The 18144-nt window shown below is 38.3% G+C and overlaps 1 protein-coding gene across 3 annotated transcripts in view; it reads right to left on the minus strand.

Moving 5' to 3' along the window:
- The window catches only part of WWOX (WW domain containing oxidoreductase), a 543814-nt gene that overhangs the window by 347522 nt on the left and 178148 nt on the right, over positions 1-18144 (minus strand). The window lies entirely within an intron of this gene.

Raw genomic sequence — 18144 nt, forward strand, 5'->3', positions numbered from 1 at the left:
GGTCAGACTGATTAAGAGTTTTGTGGGCCTCAAAAGCTTAGACACCACTTCATGAACACGGCTCATCTCTGTGGTTTACATACCAGGGAACAAAATGGCCATAATTATTAATATCATACCATCTAACATTGTATAGATAGAAATCAGAACACACATGCAAACCCTGTTTTTATTAAAAAAAAAAACCCACAACGATCACTATCTTGAGTGCACACAAATACACATTTGCTATATTCAGCCTTTCACATATCCTTGAGCAATATGCATTGTAACAGTACACGTCACCAGTTCCATGTAGGATGCTGAGCCTGTTAAAATTGCAGTGAGAAAAGCATAGTTCTATATTGTGAGCATTTCAAAACATACCATAGTAGTTGCAGGATGTGTGATAGCAGGCTGTACATCGTGTGGTGTCTTACTGTTCATGTGCATGTATAGTTTTATGTTGGTTTTAATTTCTGCACTACTTTTCGATAATTTGATATGAATTACCTTTAAGTTAAAAAGTAAATAATAACTGCAAATAATAATAATAATAATAATAATAATAATAATAATAGCAGTAATTTGCACTACAAACAACCTATATCTACTGCCCCGACTTTAACTGCTAAAAAACACTTGTAGCAGAGGAGCTAAACCTTAAACCTGTAGAAGCTCAAATGACCAAAATTTTAACAGGCACCTTCAAAAGAAAAAAACAAAAACAGGGATGGTGTTTCTTTCAGATAGGTACCAGGCAGGTAGAAGTTAGGTGTTGGACTAGACCTGGGACACTAGGTTTAAATTCCCACTGGGTGTTTTGGGAACAGCCACCAATTCTTAACTAATCTATCCCATTGGGTTGTTATGAAGATAATATGGAGCAGTGGGGCCATGAAGAGCGCCCTCAGCTAATTGGAAGAAAAGTGGGATATAAATGCAACAAGATGGACAAATATTTTGACCTGGTATAAGGCAGCTGCCTATGTAACGGTATGTGGTATCATTTCTAATAGCCTTCTCAAAATTACTGACCTCAAGATGATTAAAGATGATTATTTGATCTTACTGAAGTTTCATCACAAAATTTAAATAATAGTACTCTTTAAAAGTAAAGACACAAAATATGGCAAAACTAGAATTCCCTGGCACATATATTCTCCCTTGAAACATAAAGCTAAAAATAATGTGAAAAGACACAAGGCCGGATTAATATTCTCCCCACCCCAACCCCCACTTTATGCTTGAGGTCAGTAAGATGAATGTGCTAGAGGCTTTTCTGTCCATTTCTGCTATAATTTCACACACTAGGAGCCAAATTCTGTTCTCCAGGATGCACAAACAACTCTCCTAGGAATCTAGGCAAGTTGCAAGCCAGCATCTGAGAGCAGAGTGTGGCCCTAAGTCATTAGTTAGAACTTTCTGCTAAAAGACTACAGAGAATAAGGGGCTTCAGAGGACAATAAGGATCAAACCACTGGTGCTTACTCTGAGAATTGCTCACACAAGAGACATTGAGGAATCATCAGAAATGCAAAGCTTCCGTTTTTAATTTTTAAAATGGAACAGGGAAAAGAGAAACAATAAAGATTGCTTTCCATTTAAATGTTTTGTAAATGAAACATGACAAAAGCAGAGGCACTGTTCAATCAAAAACATGTTTTCAAGCTGAAGGGAAAAGAAACCTTTGCAGAGTGTGTTATACTATATCATATCTATATGAACAATTAAACAGTGAAAAGAAAACAGTTTGAGTACAGTGGGAGATTTCAGAACTCTGAGGAGGTTATGTTGCAGATTCCAACAGAATACAGCTTTTGAAGGAAAAAGATGCTTAGCCTTACTTTTAAGAGGTTAAGTTTGACATATTTCCTCCATGGCTTGTTTTTAAATATAACACTTTATTGTTTTTTTTTAAAAAAAGTGGTAACAAAAACAGAGATATGCCAAAGACATGACAGAGACATGACAAATTAACATGTACACAATGAAACTGCAAATTATAGGCAAACTGCCAGTTTCAATAGCACTCTATCTTTAGTGCCCAGAAAAAGCACGTAATAATTGGCTGGATCTGCACACAGAAAGGCTCTTTTACACCTCTTGTAAACGGGGAACCGAATCCAAATAAGGCCTTCTGGTTGTTCAATAGTTTGCATGCTCTCTGGTGTGAGCTTGATAACTGACTGAGCGAACAAACATCTTCACTTGGGAGCCATAAGGATAAAGAACCAGTTGAGCTGCCCTGGAAATCAAGTTCCAGAGGGGTGGCACCACCACAGAAAAGGCCCTATCCCAGTATGCAAGGACTCTCGGAAGAGCCTTTGATTAAGATCTTAATATCTGGGCAGGTATTAAGAGATGTTCTTTAAGGTATTGAAGAATGCAACTCTTAGGTATTCAGCAAGGGCTGTGGCTAAGTAGTACAGCATTTGTTTTGCATCCAGAAGGTCCCAGGTTCAGCCCTCAGCTTTTCCAAGTAGGGATGGTAGCATGAAACCCTGGACAGCCACTGCCAGCCAGTGTAAACAGTACTGAACATGATGGAGCTGTGGAGTGATCTAGTATCAGGCAGCTTTCTATGCTTGCTTCTATGTCACTTGAATACTTACTCTTCAATTCCCAACATTTGCTAACTACAAAGTAACTCCATTTATGTCTAGTTACAGGTGGGTAGCCGTGTTGGTCTGAGGTAGTCAGAACAAAATAAAAAAATTCCTTCCAGCAGCACCTTAAAGACCAACTAAGTTTTTTATTTTGGTATGAGCTTTCGTGTGCATGCACACTTCTTCAGATACCATTTACGTCATTAGGTTTAATCTGGAGCCAGGATTCCATCACTTGAATGGGAATTATGTAAACATGTATTCTTGTAGTATACTTATAAATTTTGTTAAGAGCTGCTAACCATTTAGTTCTCCTGTACCTACCTCTCTCTGTACCTTTGCCAAATACTTTGTGTAGGATTATTGATCATGCTATCTGTAGCAATTTCTATTCTTTCTAAACAGATTTGAACAAAAACGAGAAACCTTGCTAAGGACTTCATTCATTTCAGTGGTCGAGATTAAAATAAGTGCTTGGGGTATTGCAACTCTAGTCTGGCCATGTAGAGAAGTGCCACCACAGGCAAGAAGAAGCCAGAGACAAATGATGTGCCTACGAAGTGGAATCAGAATGTTCCTTCTTATAAATTCCCTCATCACCCAAGGTACACTGACCCTAAAAGGAACTTTGCACTTTGCCAGTTGCAGAGATAAAAAATCTCTTTTTTTGCTTTGGCCATGGCTTGACAGTGAACCATATGTTACTAGCAAACTGACATCTTGCTCCACCCCCCCTTTCTTTCCCAAACAAAAAAAGCATCCTGTTTATTTCTAAACTTCACTATGTCTGTTGCACGATAGGCTGGCATTTGCTGTTAAAGCAGAAAATTACAAGGAGGGCTTAATTGACCCTCTTGTGTCTTTGAAAAATCCTGTCTGTTGTCTCTAATTGACCCTCTAGATACCTTTATGGAACAATGAATGAATCCTCCGTAAATAATGGACGGTCATGATTAATAGCCATGGTTAGGTTGGACCTCTGGTTCACGGCGCTGGGTTACAGTTACTTCTTGAAAAACAAAACAAAACAAACCCCAAGTAGCCCAGCTCACTGTCTTTCATAAGCAAGAGTGTAATTCCAAAGAGAAAACAGCCCACAGTGAGTAGTTACAGAAGGGAACTGAAGCCATATATTGCAAATATGGTAATAAGTGCATACTGAAAAGAGTCTTCAACAGCCAGTGTTTTCTCTCTTGTGTCATTTGGAGGCAAATAAGGGAGGGGGGGCCATCATACTTGTAAAGATTTTGTTTAGAAAATAAACCCAGGGATTCACAAAAGACAGTCTATTAACAAATTTCAAATGGTTTTTAATTTCTAGTGTGTCTTATTCTAAAGACTTATCACTATAACTTACAATCTAGGTTAATATAGCCCCCTTTTTTTTAAAAAAAAAAGGACAATATAGAACTCCTAGAGCTACTAAAAACCTCTTAACACATCCGATCATCTGTGCAGTCTCAGCCACAAAAATTTAGCCCAAATAATAAAACTTTTCCTTCTATAAGATCTCTGAGCTTTGAGTTTGCCAGGAGGACAACATTCTACAAACATGAAACGCCTGCTCACTATTCATCGCCTTGCTGTTCAAGTCTACTTTGTATAAGCAACTATGTTCCATTATGTGAGGGTCAAGCTGTTTGGGAATTTTAAATTTGGGGATTTTAAGGTCAGATAGCCTGCCTGGGTGGGCAGGTCCAGCCTTGGGCATAGGCAGATAATGCAATCAACAATGCAATGGCTTTTTACACAAGGTAGTACACACAGAAGCAAAGGTTCCTGATTCAAATCCCATAAAGCTCCTCCTGATATCTTAACACTACTGAAGAGGATTTGTCATTACACAAGGTTACACTCAACACTTTCTCCCTAAAATAGCTGATCAACTTTTCAGGAATCTAGGATAACATGTAAGACCTTTCGAAGTTATGAGATTTGCTTGATAAGGCATATAACTTTTATTTAACCAGCACACCCTTTGTGAAATAAATAATTTGGATTCAATAACTTAGGATGTGAATTGTGACATAAAACACACCCTTTAATAGAACATAATGGTATTTTGTGACTCTACTATTAAATTCACTTATTAAAACTCAATATTACATTATGAAATTAAGTTATCTCATTCTGAACATGACCATAACAATGTAAATCAAAACTTTATTACAATGTTCAAAATAAAATGAAGGAGTGTTGTTTGCTTTGGCTTCTTGTACCTCAGATCTAAAGTGTCAGAAGGAGAAGCTTCCATTACTTGAAAGAGAACACAAAATTGGAAAAACGCATGTGCAGTCTATAAAGTTTATCATTCAAAACTAAAAAGAACAAGAACAAAGTACTGAATTTGTAATTACATCAGTAAAGAAACAAATTAGAAACAGAAAGCAACCACTGAAAGAGTGCACTCCAGTTCTGGACTCAAGTGTCATTCATTTCAATGGGGCTTGAACAGGAAAACTTCAGATGAATCATGTCTCAACTCCCAAATGCTCCTTCACTGAGGATTTCAAACATAGTGGCACTCATAGGCTCTGGTGTGAACATGGGAGGCCAGATGTAAATAGAAAACTGCATGAACACCTGGCCCATTCTCCTTTGTGTCAGATGTTACTCATATGAACTAGTGGTCCATTCCATTTAGTGCATACTCTTTCTTCTTTGGCTCTTGCAAAGCTTTATATTTGGCCTTAGTTACACCAGCATGCAGGAAGTAGCAAAACTGGATAAACAGCTTTCCCCCCCTCTGAAAGTTAATGTAATTCTAATAACTAGACAGCTGAATTGAAAATCAGATTACCCATTTAACTAAATATTAGGTGTGATATCTAATGCTAGACATACTCAGAGTAGACTAATTGAAATCAATGGAATTAAGATGCACCGGTGATTTCTCTAACGACTTTCAAAATTTCAAATGATGTAGATTTTGGCATCAACTTCTGGCCTTCCTCTCTTCTCAAAGCAGAGTAAGATATATTTGCAATGCAACTGAAGTATCTTAAAGAATTTTGCTCTAATTTGCAGCTCAGGCTTTCTCAAGTCTTAAAAATAAAAAAAAGTACTGGGTTCTGTTTATTAATTACTGGAATATTAAGTTTCAGCATAATGTAAATCTGTATGTCTGTAAATATTATCTTTAAACATACTCGTTTTGATTTTATTTATCCGTACATCTTTTATATAACTTTTGATTTTGTGTATTTATATTTTAATGCTTTTATACAGTGATAGCCAACATGGCGCCCTCCAGATGTTTTGGATGGCCATTTCCCTCTCCACTGGCCATTGCCTATGTTAGCTGGGGCTTATGGGAGTTGCAGTCCACAACATCTGGAGGACACCTTGTTGCTACCCCTGCTTTAATATAAACAAAAAAGTGGAAAATTTTGGCTTGCACTATCAGATAGTTAATGAACATACAAAAGAACTTAGATGAGTATACTTTGCAAGCAGTTCTCCTTGGTATCAGCAGACAACATTATAAAATCAGAAAGGATATACATATGCTACCATGTTGGCATAAGAAAAGCACACATGTGCTCACATTTAGCAAAGTGAAATCATGGTAAATCACATACTATCAACAGGTGAAGGAGGTTGCCACACATTAGTAGGGCCTACCAGTCGCTTTTCAGATTGTGCATTACTGTACACAAATGCACACAGGAAAATTAATTTTCTTGCATGGCTAACAATAAATATTGGATGTGGATTTATGTTATAATAAACAGCATTGACGTATAAATAGAACAGCACTACTGAATGTAAACTCATCTCAGAATTCTTGCTCATTATGATTCAGGTGCAAAATAAGATGCAGATGCTGAGATGGGGGGAGGAGTTCCTTTATGGAGGCAGATGGAGCCTATAAATCACATTATGCTTTACAGTGGGAAGTTGTTAGTCTAAATCCTAGAAAACTATTACCTTTCTGTGTGACTGAAGCTAAATTAATATGGCTTTAAACAAAGGTAGCATTTGCACAGAGCTTTATCATCAGGAAGTGATGGGGATTGACTTGCCAGCTGCTGCTTTCACTTACACACATTAAAAATAATGTAAAGTTATTTACAGGTCTGGGTCCAGAGATTCTTCTTTATCTCCATTGAATATATCAACACATATACATATTATACTTTAACCTCTATCCTCTTGAGGAAAAGACTAAATTGCAATGCTGAGAAACTTTATACATTTGGAAATCAGATAGAGTCATTGGCATGATATACAATCTGATCTCACAGAATTTCCTCCCGATAAATGTTCCCCACACTGTATAACCTCCTTGGCTATTGGCAGAGATACTCATAGCACCACATCAAAGCAAGAGGAATTATGGAAAGTGTCCCCTGAATGTCAATCTGTATATAAAGAGTTAAATGCAACAATGCAAACTGTCTTTTAAACAGGCCTTCAAAGTAATTTCCAATCTCCTGTCACCTGAGCTCTAAATGGCTTCTGAACCTGAAATAGCTACAGTCACAGAGTCTCCCCAGCACGCCCACCCAATGCAAGCAAAGGTGTATTTGCTGAATAATGGATTGTCTGATCTGTGTCCCAATGATATCGGTATGCAGTTCAATATAAATGTCTAACAATATATTTACATAGCACATATGTGTAGTTCTGCAACAGTCCAACACTGGGAGCAATAAATGTGTATTAAATATAATGAAAAGAACATTAAACTCTGAGCCTGTTCATTAAGGAAGAAGTCTGACACATAAGAAACATCTTGGATTGACAATAAGTTTTTCATTTTAGGCTTCTGGTGCCGCCTGCCTTAATGGCAGCCCCCATGACAGTGGGGAATCATTGGCAAATGAAAAACAAGGATTACAGAGAGTAAATCAAATTCCCCCCAGGGTCAGGTGAAATGGGCTTCACTCGCAGTTCGTCTCAGTATCTGGCTCTCGCTCTGGCATGGACCGTGGGAGGCAGGGAGGCGCTGAGTACAAAAGTACTTCGCCTGGTGAAAACCCTCCTATACTGCTATTAAGAAGCAGAAGGTCCCCATTTAATTGAACTTTCAATTGGCATTAAAGTACCGGAGCATGAGGGTGCATGAGGGTTGCAGCAACATACTGCATATAAGCTACATGGATCAAAGGTTTGAATTGAGATGAGTTTTTATTTGGCATGAGATTTGGTTGGGGAGAGGAAAGACAATGGTTTGTTTATTCTAAGTTTCTTTTATGTATTTATGATTTGACAACTCTCTCCGGAATACAAGACCAAAATATATTTACAAGTGAGGAAGGGATGTTGGAGTAATATTGATATTAACAAGCAAAAACTGAAACTTTGTGTGATCTGAAATGAATAAAGGAGGGGGAGGGGAAGCTCAAGTATGTTGGAAAGACGGGAGTAATTCCCCTCACCTCTGTTTAAAAGCAACAGACAAGGGAAAGAGACTGAGATTTGTTTGTGCTACTCAAAAGCATTAATTCAAGAAAATTAGAATCATAAGAGAGGTATTGCCCTGGCTTTTCAGCTTCTTTCATTTTTGTCTCCCTGTTCTCACAACATAGTAAGTTGGGAAACAAGAAGGAAGAGGTTGGGAAAAGGTATGCAGATGAAAGGACTGATGGTGGTGAAGAGGACCTATCCCAGTCAGCATTGCTTTGGACAATTAAAAACCTGGATTTTTCCAGAAAGGTTTGGAAACACAGCCCTAAATCACTAATTCAATAATTTGTAGTGATTAAATAATGTTCAGAATCAGAGAGTTCTAAGAAGAAATTTCCATAGTTAGGAGCTTCTGGGATAATTACAAGCCAAGCCCAAACTCTGCCAACACTCAGGATTAAGCAACCCCCCACTTCTACAATATCCATCCCTTCACTTTCTTGCTGAAACTAACATGACAGCAATGTAGCAGCAATGATACCAATAAGAAGAGATATTGCTTTCAGTCAGGTGCTGGGGAAGTACCAAGCAATGTTTGGCTAGTTGGGACAACCCACCTGTCAAGACATTTGGTGATTAACAGGCAGGCCATCTCATGTACCTGCCAAAGTTGACCCACTGAGTTCTGAACAGATACAGAACAGAGTTCTGAATAGATTCATCATACTGGGCCAAAAATGTTCCACATCCATTTCAGGGCCTAACAAAATCTGCACAGAAACTATTCTTATCAACCACCAGTCTCATTTTGGGGACAATAGAAGCAGGAACAGTGGGAACTGTAACTGAGCTGCAAGGTCTGTAAGTATTGCTGTGTTCTTGTGTTCCCATCATTCAAAGTGCAACTAACTGCAGCTGTGGCTGGTAAAGAAGCCAAGCTTAAAACAAGCCAATTAATAATAGTGGAACATAGGAAGCTTCCCTATACTGAATCAGATCATAGCTCCTTCTAGTTCAGTCCTGTTGACACTGCATGACTTTCAAAGACTTCAGGCAGGAGTCCTTCCCCAACCATACTTGGAGATGAGATCCCAGGGATTGAACCTGCAACCTTTTTCATGCAAGGCATGTGCTTAACCACACAACTATGATCAAAACCAAATGAGTTCTTTTCAGCAGAGGTAATTCTGAATCAAGCTGGGAGAAGTATCCCCAGCCATAAGCAACTTTTCCCAATGCCTGTTCAAATATGATGAGAGACACATAAATATTCTATAATTTTTCATGCTTCTGTTGAACCTTTCAATATAGACACCTGACTGGGACATTCTGAATAACCAGAAGGGAACATAATATGTGCTTCTGAAGTACTTTATTCAATGAGGATGGACAAATAAGGGTGAGTTGTGTTAAGGTCTATTTAATGGTTTGAAAACTATTTACAAAGAGTCCCTAATTTAGGATTTCATGGCACAGATTAATGTGGTCCCTTAACAGCCCAATTTCTGACTACTGAAGGATTCTGAAAAAAAAATCTCATCTAGACATCAAATGTAAGGAAACAAGAGTCTTTAGAGACACATCATGATAAAGTGCAGATTGAGCAATACGCTCAGTGAACAGAATGAGCAGTTCAAGAGTTCAGAATGTGTTCATTTGAAAGGTGTTCAGTTAAAGAGAAGGGCATTGTACAGACAAAGGCACAGAAAGGTCATCATTACAATCATTTCATCTTCATTACCAAACTGCAGTCATAGCACTGGTGGGCAAACTATGTCTACACTCATCCGTTGTTTTTGCTGTTTGGAATGTAAAGAGAAACAAAAGTATTATTGAAAAACACATATAAACCTATGGTCTTGGCAAGAGAAACATGTAACTGTTGCACAGCATAGATTCCAGTGCTTACTCTTAGGAAACGCAGACACAGCATGAAATTCCCTACATGTCCTCTACGCCATGGTGAATATGAGGGTATATATCTAAATAAGAATTAATTCCTTCTCCCATGTAAAAAAATATTTTATGTGTAAAAATAATTCCCCTATCCAGCTGCAGTCATGGGCAATTAATCACTCAGAACCACTGGTAGTCCTAAATGCAAAAGTAGGACAGTAGATCAGAGCAACAGTGCACACGGTTTGCATGCAGAAGGCTCCAGGTTGATTCCCTGGCATCTCAGTTAAAAGGATCAGGTAGCAGGTAGCCCAAGAGTTTGGAGAACTGCCGCCAGTTGGAGCAGAAAACACTGGACTAGATAAGCAAATAGTGTGAGTTGGTATAACGCAGCTTCCTATATGCATGCCCACTCACATCAAAAGGGGCATCCAACTAGTTCAAGTGGGTTCAAATGAATTTCACAGCACTGTAAAGTTTCCAGCAGTCAAATTACCAGGTCAAATAACCTAGGAATGTCAGAAAGTCTGGGTGGGTTTTGTAGATCTCTCTCTTTCTGCTTGTCTTTTTAATCTGTAAAACCAGAAATATTGGTAATTTAGCCTACACCACTGCAGGATTCTACTCTTGCAATAAGCACATCATCCAAGCTCTCTCAGAATAATTAGGGTTATGGGATATGTCATTTCTACTCGCCATTATTTTCTATTAGAGAATAGCAGCTTTTAATTCCTGCCAGCTGGCGCCACACAGCATGCAAATTCCAAAGGAAACAATGCATGTCAATACTGTACTCTAAGTTAACCTGAAATGGAGAGTACTAACATATTCTGAAAGGAGGACTAAGTTCTCCATTTTACGGAGTTCAGAATAAACAACTCTAAAGGATACAAAAAAAGATTCTAATTTAATTTTGAAGAATTTGTGTTGATAAAATCCACAAAGGAATGTACCATATTGCTTGCTGTGGCTTAAATTATGGGGCAGGGGGAGAAAAGAGGCCACCATAGGTTATGGTCTCCACACTACAGCACATATACTTAGAGAAAAAGAACAGCAGATTGAAACAATTTCATCCTCTTGAACTTGCCTCTATTTAAAGTATACGTATACATTCTCTGTGAGCTCACTGATGACATTAAATTAAAATCTGGCCATATTGAGTTCTCTTTTCATGTTAAATTTAGCAATTCTGCACATATGATGCTCCCTAAACATGCTCATATTTGACTAATTGATGCCCCTCCTTTCCCCTTTATTTTATATAATGGGGGGAAGGATCATCCTTCTCATTACTGGCCTCACCCATCACCAGCATGTGTCCCTCAACAGAGAACTCCTGAAAGAGAAAATGTTTGCCTATCATTGGCGCAGACAGGGGGCTTGCAAGATTTCCTAAAGGGAAAGGCCCTGCCTTTGTCACTCACCAAATGACTCTTGAGTCTGCAGACCAATTTATTTGAGACAGATATGCCACATTTTGTTTCTTCTGTTCTATCTCTATGCTTAGAAACCTGTAACATTTTTAAAGCATGTGATTTCAGTAAATGCTGAAGTTAAATGATTAACAGCAGCTAGAATATTTTACTTTATTAATATTGCCATCATTACAATTCATGGTTTAGGTAAAAGCAAGTTGCTCTTTCCTTTCTGCTGACAGATCTTTATCACATAAAACTTTCTTTTTAATCCCTGAAATTCTTCACTTTACTCTTAGCTTCGTTTACAGCTCCTCTCCAATATCCTCCACTTTAAGCAAAGCTAGAAGAGGTATCTCATCTGCTCAGTTACTTACATTGCTACAGAATAAATACCATTTCCTCTCATGGTTGATGAAATATTAATCAAAAAGAGGAACAGAGTGATGCTATCTGAATGTGGATGTCTTTCCAACAGTCTAGAAGAGATCTCGAGGTCATATAATAGCTTTGGACAGAAAGGGGGAGTGTATAACATAGAAACAACATTGGATATGGAGTAAAGAGCATGTATTACAAGAAGATTAGATAGACTGGCTTTACAGTCTTACGATCATTGTTATATGGATGACTGCAAAGACATATTCCAGAAAGTAAGTGGGCCTGGTGACTTTTAAACCCGCAACAAGCAAAACAAGTTCCTCAAACACTGAAATACAGTGACACATACTTCTCCGGTACTGGTGGTCTTAGAAAAAGGGGTGGAATTTAATCACAGGGGGTGGGCATTTCAGGGAATGTACACTCCAAGCCCAATGCTCCCATAATTACATGCTCACACAGAGAGAGAATGCATGGTGTTGAAGATATGGGGGGGGGCAGGGAATCCCCCTAAACCCTAGGAATGAATAAATACTAGGATTTTGATTGATTTGGATATGGATTAAAGCACAAACTGCAGAGTTGTGCCCAACAGGGAATTCCTGGACTGGCTTATGCAAACCAGCCTGGCTGCCTGGGTGAACAGCAAACCAGTTGACATGACAAAAGGTGTTGATGTTACCAAGGTGATGGGTGTATGTTTGAGAGGACAGGGAAAGGGTTTTCTGGGAAGAAGGAGGAAGAAGGACTGAGATCCATATCGGGAGCGGCTGGCTGCAGGCGGCTTACACTTCTGCCTCTTGGAATGACTATGCCATAAGATCTGGACTCCCTCCATGTGCTGAAGGTGTAAATAGGTGAATAAACCATATTTATTAAAGCACGACAGTTTCCGCTGTGTCTTCCATTCTCCAAAGGACCACAGATCCTGTGTGGATGACTGGGACTCCATGGGTTCTTGCCACCGCTTGGCATTGAGAGGTAACAACATTTGTAACAATACACAATAAGGAACTAACCGGTTTAAACAGAGAGCTGTATCCAATGAAGTTCTACTCAGAGTAAACCCATTGAAATTACTGAGCCTCAGTTAGTAATGTCAATGGGTCTACTCCACATAGACATAACCCATAAAATTATCCAGCCAACAAACCAGTTTATCAGCTTCAGAACAAGTCAAATGCCCAGGCACACACTGACTGCCCTCATGAGACTAGCTTGATAAACCAGTTTCCCATGATATAGAGAACATGAAGTTGTGCTTTAGGGGCTACTTATAAATGAGAAACTGTGGTTTAGCAAGACAGAAAATCAAACCATAAATTACAAAACAGAGAAACAGAGTCTTGTCAAAAATGTTCCACTACTGCTGCCTGGTGATAGCAAAAAGATAGGCTGATGGCAACCACTACAATCGCCACACTAGACCCTAGCCCATGAACAACTGCATGAGTTTATCCCCTCAAAAGTCAAGAACTTTTGATTTGACACCAATTTGCAACTAATTAATTTGTAGGGGAATAATTTGTCAACTAATGCATTTCCTTAAATAGTGGATTGGGCACTGAAATAATGTCCTTGAACGCTTTAGAAATCCATCAAGCTACAATAATAAAACTACTTGGCTTGATAAAATTGTCACTCAGCAACCAGTTTCTCACTGCTCATCACAACACAATATTTTGTTATGAGCAATCCCTTCCTACCAGGCTAAAAATGTATTTGTGCACAGAGTCACTATGGTGACATTGACCCCATGGTATTTCTTGTTTATAACTGCATTACAAATACAGATAGGCTGCTTGATTATTCTTAATTTTTGAAATGTGTCTAGGTGGAAACACAACAGCATATCAACCAGGAGGTACAATGAATGAATGAATGAATGAATGAATGCACACATTAGTAGACTCTTCCTGTCAGTGTCTACAAATTTGCACTGAGGCATCTTTACATTTTTATTTTAAAACGGTCATTTATTTACTGTGTTTATTTATTTTGCATGCCAATATGTTGGATTACTATGCTCATGCCGACATCAGATAGTTTTGTCACAAGTCGCATGTTCATGACACCACTGATCATCCACTTCCAGAAGTGATCCCCCTTTTTTGTATATATCACGTAACTCCCCCTCCCAAAATTGAGCATTTTTGTCACTTTCAGGTTTGTTTGAATGATATCATATCAGAACTTAAATATAAATAAAGATCTTATATCATTCAACAACAAAAATTGGCCCAAGCTTTCATACAAGCTATATTGAAAAACAAATGTTTCTCCCACAGAGAGAGAAAGAAAACATGATTCTGTTCTGTACAATACAGTGTTGAGTGTCAAATCTCTGATAAGAAGGCATGTTAACTGATAAGACTTTGGAACCTACAAGAAACCATAACCTAATAGTCAGAAAGCATTTATAAGCAGCTATGAATTTTCCAATTTTATTTAATGTGTGGAGCTTTTAAGGGAATAAAAATGATGTTCCTGTTTAAAAAAGCGAATTTGCCTGCACAGTCTTTAAAAAGAATTCTGCACACAAACGCACACACACATTTATATATAAAAGGGCACAACTACTATATCTCAGATATATTTATGGATCAGAGGCCTGGCTCTTAGAAAACTTTGTTTTTTCACTGTTAACTTTCTCAGAACTCATTTGCATATGTAAAGCAGATAAACCTCAAAAGCAGATAGACTTAAGTTTAAAATAATAAAATAAGAAACAACACACCTGTTGATTCTTGCACTAAACAAAATAATATATTTTTCTCATAAGCTGTGTTGTGTTTAATATTCAGATCGAGGCATCTCTGTCTCATTCTAGCAAACCCTTTTGACAAAAGCCATCCAACGTCTGCCAGCAGTATCGAGTCCAGCTGAGGACAAATTTCAAGATGAACCTGAAATCAATTTGCCATCAAATTTTCATGCTTCTCCCAGACTATCTGTGGCATTTTAATTACAAGCACCCTAGGCAGGGGGTACTACACATATTGACACTTAGCTCCTACAATAAACTTTATTGGCAACCTCTGTCTGAATGAGGTACTCAAGTAGAATAACAAGAAATATACCAAGATATCTGAGCAGTTAGGGTATAATGACTTCAGAATCCTTTGTTCCAATTGGTAGCCATCTAAACAATATATATATATATATATATATATATATATATATATATATATATATATATATATAACACAGGTGCTGGAAAGGGGAAATATTATTTCAAGACTATGCAAATATTCTTTTCAACCCATTTTCTGCTAGGGCATTACTACAATTATCGCATATTTAAATTATTCCCCAATTATTCCTGAACAATTGATAAACAGCTCTTAACTATAAGCAGTACCCACAGATATGTTAATAAGAGAGTATCAACGCCTCACTGCCTTTATACTAAGCACATCATATTCTTGGTTCACATATTCTTGGTTCAATAGATGCTCTCCTACAGCCAGATTCAAGAAGCTGAAGTCTGAGGTCAAATACTTACAAGTATTCACGCATCATACCTAAGTGAACCAATGCTGGCATAAACCTTGCTTATGCAATAGCAAGCATACATTTCTTCCTGATGGCCACCTTCCCCATCTAGAAAAAAAAATATTGTGGGAATTTTGTTGATTGTTTTGTGGTCTCCATCCATTTCGTGAGTCCCTGATAGGGGAAGGGATATGCATGCATGTGAGAGGGAGGGAGATGGTCCATTTCTTTGGTTTATTTTATCTGTGACATTGTTAGCTTCCTTATTGTTAGGGAATGAACTGATATTTATTTATTAAACTCAGTAATATCGAACCCTAAACATTTAGCACATTTTTGCATATTTGATTATCATTTGGTATAGGGATAATGTTTGCCTGGCCTGGGGGCCATTTAGAGCATGGGACTGTGAGCAAAAGTGATGTTAAAGTGTATGATGACCAGCAATTGCAACCACTTCTTTACTAACCAGCTCTCTTCCTGGCAAGAGAATATCTGGCAGCAATGATACTGAGAAGGAAGTCATTCTCCCCACCCTCATGAAAGGCAAGTCCACACTTAGGAGGAGACCCAATGAAAGTATGCTGCTGAAAAGCTTCCCAACCCAGTACAATAATGTAAGGAGTTTGTGGGTGCTAAACCACTATCATCTCGAGATCAAGCAAATGTCAAAATTTAATCAATGCTTGGAGTGTTAAAATGTGTGTATTGAGCTGTGAGCTAGACAATACTCATCCCTTGGAATCAACAAATGTTAAGAACTAATTAAGATAGGCAAAACTCTCTCATAAGGAAATCGGCTGGAGTGATGGACCATTAAGAAGAACAAAGGATCAAAGGACTCTGTCTGAGACAGCAAATGGGAGGTGCCCCACCTCAACTCACAGCTAGTTAGAAGAATGGAGAAAAGGAGACTGAGCCGGCTGCATGGATGTTTAAAACAGGTAAGCCCTGCCCCCTGGTCAACCCGATTGGTTGGCCATGGGCTGGCCGGGACTCCCAATGATGTGCCACGCCTCCCGCTGTACATGGGGAGTGCTCATAGCCAGCTTGCAACTCTGTCCCCCTGGGAAGCTGAGTGGTTTTAGTAGAGGGAAACAACAAGCAGAGAACAATAGTTGGTGTCTGTTTAGATCCAAGACTGTGCCAGTGGAAGAGTCAAGACCCTCTTGGAGTGTTGATGCTGTGCATCTCTCCATTGTAGGTTCAGCTATTGTAGGTCTCAGCTGTTCCTAATTTTCCAATTTTCCAAAAGAAAACAGGAACACTAGATTAAGCATCTGGAGTTTGGGGGTGGAATGCAACACTATTGTACAGATGCCACCCATCTCTACTTTGTTTGCATCATATGAAGGCCTGCAATATCTGGTTTGAATTAGCAGCCTACACATTGGGTGGGGGGCATTATCAAATCAAAGCTTATTGCTGAATATGAGAAAGCAAACTCTCTCCACCCACACCACCACTTAATCACTTTCTACAGCTCTTTGAATTTTGAAGCTTTTTCATAATCGTTCCAGTCTAAAACGGATAGATGGCTTCCATTTGTCAAAGCTAACAGAATGTTTTGGATCAAAAGCCTGTATTTTAATGTTTGGGTCTACATTTTTTAGAAGACAAAAAAACAAACAAAAACAAAAACCGGAATCAAAAGTTCAATTTAAAAAGCAAGCAAATTGCATATGATGCCTATGATGGTATCAATGATGCCGTATTTTTAAGAAAAGCAGCTCCAAGATCAGGACATTTGAACAGGATGAGAAGTCTGGGTGTGTGTGTGGCTTAATGCTTACTCCAACCCCAGCCTATCCATTCCAAATCACCTTCTTTCCCTCAAGTTGCTTTTCCCTTCTACTGGGATTTCTTTTTACTCCCACAGATGGTGAAGGATTATAAAAGTCGCATTATATATATATATATATATATATATATATATATATATATATGCTTTAGAATAAAACCCATCTGTATTGCCCATAGACTTAAACATTTACTTCTGCTTAACATTCCAGGAGGGTAAGCAAACTTAATTCTGAAACATTCAAGTTCAGAAGAAATATCAATGACACACCATTGCACACTGCTTTAAGTCATCCTTTGCCTATTGGATCCGCTACCATCCAAACGCATTCAGTAAATTTCATCAAAAAAAGAATGTTGAACTCTAGCGAAATAATCAACATCCATTCCTTTCATAATAAGATTCCTCCTTATATTCATTCCCAAGTGTCCTATTACAAAGGGATTCTTCTGACAGAGACTGTGCATTTATGAATGACAATCAAGCTACAATGACCCCTAGTGGTTATTAACAATAAGTGACATGAAGAAAACAATTTCTATCCTTAAAAGATCCTTTTGAAAAGCTAAATGTGCTTTCGCAAAAAATAAAAGAAAATTATGAGCGTTTTTCACCATATGTGTGTTACATACTTAAAGGAACAATCCAATAAGTAGCTCTGCCTACAAAAATATATTTGGATATTGCACATTAATGAACAAGATATCCCTGAAAGGTAGACATTTTTATACAGTACAACAGGGCCAAAAGTATGGTCTGTAGCTGAGTTAGTGCCATAGCTAACATTGTCATTTGGCTTCACCACAGCTTTCTTTTCCATGGCACTTCATTCCTTCCTTGCTCTGCTCCTTAATCCACTTTAGCTGTAATGCTAACCCCACTTATCTGGCAATAAACCCCATTGAATTTAAAAAATACTTACTTCTGGGTAGACATAGTTAGGATTGCACTGTGAGTAAACTGATCCCAGACCTGCACCCTTCCCTCTCTCCCTTCTCTACTGTTCAGCTTCACACAATCCCAAAGGGCATGTTAGCAACAGGGAGGGGGTGGAACCAGTCCCTTTGTGATTACAGCACCTATTCAAAATTCCAGGCAACATTTCAGTTCATTCAAAGCATGTTGTTTTTCTAATACAAAACAGCTGTTTGCCCCACAGGCAACCGTGTGGAGGAAATCAAACAATCATTGAAACCACGAATTCGTTCAAACA

This window comes from Zootoca vivipara, chromosome 6 (assembly GCF_963506605.1).
Source record: "Zootoca vivipara chromosome 6, rZooViv1.1, whole genome shotgun sequence".
In the NCBI taxonomy this organism is placed as follows: Eukaryota; Metazoa; Chordata; class Lepidosauria; order Squamata; family Lacertidae; genus Zootoca; species Zootoca vivipara.